A 5,901-nucleotide genomic window follows, 5' to 3' on the forward strand; every position below is an offset into this window, starting at 1 on the left:
TCGGAGGGCCTGACCGGAGCCGACCTGGTGGCCGCCTTCGTGGAGCGCCGAGTACTTCCGCTCCAAGGCCGACCTCACATGATTTTCCAGATGAGCGGCCGCTTCGACCCGTGCCGGCTGAGCACCAGGGAGATGCCTCATGCTGAGGTGTCTTACATGGTGAACTACATCTCCAACTGCAAGCTTGCCGAGGATTGGCGATACGGCAAGGGGCCGTATTCTCGCGCCAACCCTCCGCCTGCCGTAAGTTTTTTTTTTGGTGGCTGGCCTCATGATGGACGACTTCTGATCAATTGGTTTGCCCTTAGCGGAACCCTCTTCTTCCGCCGACGGCCGGGGCCGCAGGGGTAGAGCGCCAGCTCCTCCCCGACCGCACGGTGGACGACATCGATGATCCGGACCTGGGAGCGGCCGCCATGGAAGATGCCATCATGGGGGAAGACGACGAGGCAGGAGGCACGGGGCTCGGGGCCGGCCTCGAGGACTGGGCGGACGATGACGAGGTCGAAGCCGCCCCGCACCGCCAGCTGGCGCTTGATCATCAAGGCGCAGGCCCGTCTCCCGCGCCGGCTGCCCGTGGCGGTGCGCAGAAATGCCAGGCCGTGTCGACCTTCTTCGGCAGCCGGCCAAAGAAATCCAAGGGTTCCACAGCGGTGACCAAGCAGGATGAGGCGGCCGTGAAGGCGGCCCGCTTCCGCAAGGCGGTGAAACAGCCGCAGGTGATCTCGGCGTAAGTCGTCAAACGTCTTGTATTTTTTTGTTGTCCTTTCCGGTTGAGGCTCTTCTAAACCTTTCTTTGCTCGCCGGGCAGGGCATCGCTTTCCCTCGAGTGAGGTCCTGGCGGCTCCGTAGTCGGGCTGACTGGAGGGTCCTCAGGCTCCCGCCGTGTGGATCCCCGCGCCGACCTCATGGAGGCCACGGAGCGGAACCCACGGGAGGAGCGGGAGGCGGCAGAGCGAAGGACCGCCCAGGCGGCAAAGGAGCAGGCCCACGCGGCGGCCAAGGCCCGGGCGGTGGCGGCAGCCACGGAGACGGAGGCGGAGGCCTCGCACAACCAGCCTCCGCTTCTCGTCGTTCCCCTCCGCGCTGTGGCTCCCGACATCCCCGTGCCCCCGTCAGAGGAGGTTGAACAAGACCCGCCGTTGATGGAGAGGAGGGAGGACCACGTGGTCTTCGTGGAGGAGGCGCCGCAGACGGCGCCGACTGGAACAGGCCAAAGCGGCCAACCAGCCGCGGCGCCAGAGCAGCCGGCCGGGGGCGAGCCAGAGGCAGGGGCCGGCCTCGAGGTGCAGCCGGCATTTCGCCGGCGCGCAGGGGGAGCTACCTCCGCGCCGGAACCACACCGAGCTGCGGGCGCCAGCCAGACGGCGGAGGCCCTGGAGGCGGCCAACGCCAGCACGTCCGAGTGGACGCCCAGCGGAGGGACGGCCGAGCTGAACACGGCGGCCCAGGAGGTCCGGAGCCGGCTTCAAGCCCAGGCCGCTTCGCTGCAGCGATATACCCAAGAGTTCCTCGCGACGTGGGCCGTCATCCGGGTGAGCCCTCTGGCCTTGGTTGTTTTGCTTTTTTGATTTCTTCCGTGGGGGCGCGCCAGCGCACCCATTGGGTGTAGTCCCCGAGTTCCGAGTCGGCTGCTGAGCAGGCGGCTTGGAACTTACTAGGTCCTGACAGCTATCTTATTCTTGCATCCTGTCTGATATTCCAGGAATACCATAACTTCCGTGCTGCTGCCTTCAACTCCTAGGCTCAGGAGCTGGGTCGGAAAACCGAGGACTTGACCAACAGTCGGAGTGCGTGCTTTGTCTCGTTCATCTCCTGTGGGGGCGCATCAGCGCACCCACTGGGTGTAGTCCCCGAGATTCGGGCCGACTGCTGAGTAGTCGGGTCGGATCTTCCTTGACGACTTCTTCCTTATTAATTTTTCCTTTGTCTTCATGCTTGCAGGAGCCAATGCCGACTTGAGGGGGCAGCTCAGTGGGGCCCAGGCTGCCCTTCGCGCCAAGGAAGCCGGGTACAACGCCTTCGTCCTGGAGCGTGACCGCCTGGCCAAGAAGTTGGTTGACTAGGAGGAGAGCCACAAGGCGGCCCTGAAGAAGGTGCAGGACAGTGAGGACGCCCTCAAAGCTGAGTTTGAGACCGAAGCGGCGGGCTGGGCTGAGGCAAAACAAGCGCTGAGCGAGGGCTTCAGCCGGATCAAGGATCTGATCGATGGTAAGCCGCCTTCCTCACTCCTTGCTTGCCCCTTGCCCCCTGATTTGTGTTCTGACTTGTGCTGCTTTTTGTTCTTTGTGCAGACTACTTCCCCGGCTACTCTGTCTTCGCCACCCAGACCATCGAGGCCCACCGCGAGGCGCGCCGGCAGGCGGGGGCTGAAATCGCGTCGGACGCGAGCCGGACGCTTGAGGAGCAACTCTTGGCGGTCCAAACCCGGCTGTAGCCGGCTCACCGCATGCTCCGCCACCTCCAGTGCGCCGGGGCGCAGGTGTTGGCCGCCCTCTGGCCAGGCGAAACGATTCCCCGCACCCCGAGTTGGACTGCCGACTGGCTGGAGGTTGCGGTTGGCCGCTTCGAGGCCTAGAAGGCATCGGCGGCCCGGCTTGGAGTTGGGCGGGCGCTGGAGTTCGTCCGAGCCTGGTATCCCGGGCTGAACCTGGACCAGCTGCGCATCTGGCGGCTGGAGGCCGACGAGGAGATGGAGGAGGTGCGGCTGGCTATCGCTCAGCGTGCCTCGACGATCGCCGAGTGCACTGACATCAGCGTCTTTGCTCCTGAAATAAATGACGACGGTGTTGCCCAGCCGGAGGAATGGTTTGGGCTGGACCCGTCAGCGGGTGAGGACTCGGCGGAGGAGATCACTTCCAGCGATGAAGGTGAAGACGGCGAAGGAGAGGAAGGCGAAGACGTCGAGCCGGCCAGTGAAGCAGCCAGCCAGCCCCAGCCTGACGGTGCCTCCAGCAACGAGGCGCGTGCTAGTGCGCCCTCTGCGGGAGGTGGTGATCATGCCGAGGTTCGCCAGCCGGCCACTCCTCCAGCCAGCACTGTCGTCTCTACCGACCTACCCGACTCGCCAGTCGCTCCCTTGGCTTAATCTGCCGTCCTTGCTTTTCCTGCTTGTTACTCTTTGAACAATTTTTGTTAAACTTGCGCAGTTCCACCCACTGGGGGTGTATTCAAACTATGTTGAATGCTGGCCTTTCGAAGGCCTTTTGTGTAAATATGATCGTGTGTGTGTTTGGCTTCCATTCGTGTATGCTTTTTATCTTTAGGCTGTTTCCTTTGCCGCCTTCCCCTAGCTGCTGCCTTCCCAACCGGCAGCTGCTCTGCAGCCTGCGGCTAAGGAAGAACTTGGCTATATTTATTTTCTTTATTATTATTTGGGGAAGGCAAGTACTCGAGCTTTCTTAGATTGAAGCGAGGTGAATGGAAGCCGGCCAGCCGGCTACTCTGGTAGTCGGTCGGTGGTGGGAGAAAAACCAGCTTTTGTTATATTAGTCCGTTAGTCCCTAGCCGTTTTTTCGTGTGGGCGTCCTTTCCTGCCTTTAACTCTTGCCAGCCGGACAGCCGGTTCTTCGAACTGCGACTTTTGGCAAGAGAAGGCTTGGGTGCCGGCACACTACTTGTTTGACCGCGGGTAGGACTTCTAATATAACTCAAGGCGGCCAGTCCCCGGGCCGACTAGTCGAACCCGGTGCCGGACGAAAAAAGTGAATGTAATGACATGATCATAAGCATGATACTCTTCTTTTATAGATAAAAGATGGCAGTCCCCGAGCTCTCCTCGGGGGGCCTATTGTCTCGTACTTAGTACAAAAGTTAGTGTGATACATACTGCATTTCAATTGTAAAATCTTCGGAGGAGGTTGGCGTTCCATGGTCGTTCCGACTCCTTGCCGGAGTCGTCTCTCTTTCGTACCTTCGGCTTCTGTGCGTCGATCAGGTAGTAGGAGTCATTTCCCAGCGCTTTGCCGATGACAAAGGGGCCTTCCCAAGGGGCCGAGAGCTTGTGCTGGCTGGCTGTTCGCTGGATCAGCCGGAGCACGAGGTCGCCTTCTTGGAAAGATCTTGGTCTGACCTTCCGGCTGTGGTAGCGGCGCAAGCCCTGCTGGTAGATGGCGGACCGGCTGAGGGCTAACAGCCAGCCTTCTTCCAGTAGGTCGACACCGTCTTCTCGTGCTTCCTTGGCCTCCGCCTCTGTGTACATGGTTACCCGAGGCGAGTCGAACTCGATGTCAGTTGGGATGACCGCCTCGGCACCATACACGAGGAAGAAAGGAGTGAAGCTGGTTGACTTGTTTGGGGTAGTGTGCAGACTCCACCAGGGGCCTCGAAGGCTCGAATACAAGCCAGGGGCCTCGAAGGCTCGAATACAAATGCTCGAAGGCACAAGAGTCAGCGGAAGCAACAATATCTGAGTACAGACATAAGTTAAACAAGTCTGCCTTAAGAAGGCTAGCACAAACGGGGATACAGATCGAAAGAGGCGCAGGCCTCCTGCCTGGGATCCTCCTAAACTACTCCTGGTCGTCGTCAGCGGGCAGCACGTAGTAGTAGGCACCTCCGGCGTAGTAGGAGTCGTTGTCGAAGGTGGCGTCTGGCTCCTGGGCTCCAACATCTGGTTGCGACAACCAGGTAGAAGGGATAGGGGGAAAAGAGGGAGAAAGCAACCGTGAGTACTCATCCAAAGTACTCGCAAGCAAGGAGCTACACTACATATGCATGGGTAAAAGTGTAAAGGACCATATCGGTGGACTGAACTACAGAAAGCCAGAATAAGAGGGGGATAGCTAATCCTGTCGAAGACTACGCTTCTGGCCACCTCCATCTTGCAGCATGTAGAAGAGAGTAGACTGAAGTCCTCCAAGTAGCATTGCATAGCATAACCCTAACCGATGATCCTCCCCTCGTCGCCCTGTGAGAGAGCGATCACCGGTTGTATCTGGCACTTGGAAGGGTGTGTTTTATTAAGTATCCGGTTCTAGTTGTCATAAGGTCAAGGTACAACTCCAAGTCGTCCTATTACCGAAGATCATGGCTATTCGAATAGATTAACTTCCCTGCAGGGGTGCACCACATAACCCAACACGCTCGATCCCATTTGGCCGGACACACTTTCCTGGGTCATGCCCGGCCTCGGAAGATCAACACGTCGCATCCCTACCTAGGCACAACAGAGAGGTCAGCACGCCGGTGTAAATCCTATGGCGCAGGGGTCTGGGCCCATCACCCATTGCACACCTGCACGTTGCGTACGCGGCCAGAAGCAGAACTAGCCCCCTTAATACAAGAGCAGGCTTACGGTCCAATCCGGCTGACATCACGAAGGCTTCGGCTGATACCACGATGTCGAGTGCCCATAACTGTCCCCGCGTAGATGGTTAGTGCGTATAGGCCAGTAGCCAGACTCAGATCAAATACCAAGATCTCGTTAAACGTGTTAAGTACCCGCGAACACCGACCAGGGCCAGGCCCACCTCTCTCCTAGGTGGTCTCAACCTGCCTTGTCGCTCCGCCACAAAGTAACAGTCGGGGGCCGTCGGGAACCCAGGCCCACCTCTACCGGGATGGAGCCACCTGCCCCTTCAGCCCCCAACTCCGAACAGTACCACAGGTAATGTAACTGTGTAAAGTATATAGTATATGCCCGTGATCACCTCCCGAAGTGATCACAGCCCAGTAGTATAGCATGGCAGGCGGACAAGAGTGTAGGGCCACTGATGGAACACTAGCATCCTATACTAAGCAGTAGGATAGCAGGTAATGGTAACAACAGTAGTAGCAATGACAGGCTATGCATCAGGATAGGAATAACGGAAAGCAGTAACATGCTACACTACTCTAATGCAAGCAGTATAGAGGAGAGTAGGCGATATCTGGTGATCAAAGGGGGGGCTTGCCTGATTG

The sequence above is a fragment of the Triticum urartu genome, chromosome 3 (assembly GCF_003073215.2).
Source record: "Triticum urartu cultivar G1812 chromosome 3, Tu2.1, whole genome shotgun sequence".
NCBI classification, from domain to species: Eukaryota; Viridiplantae; Streptophyta; class Magnoliopsida; order Poales; family Poaceae; genus Triticum; species Triticum urartu.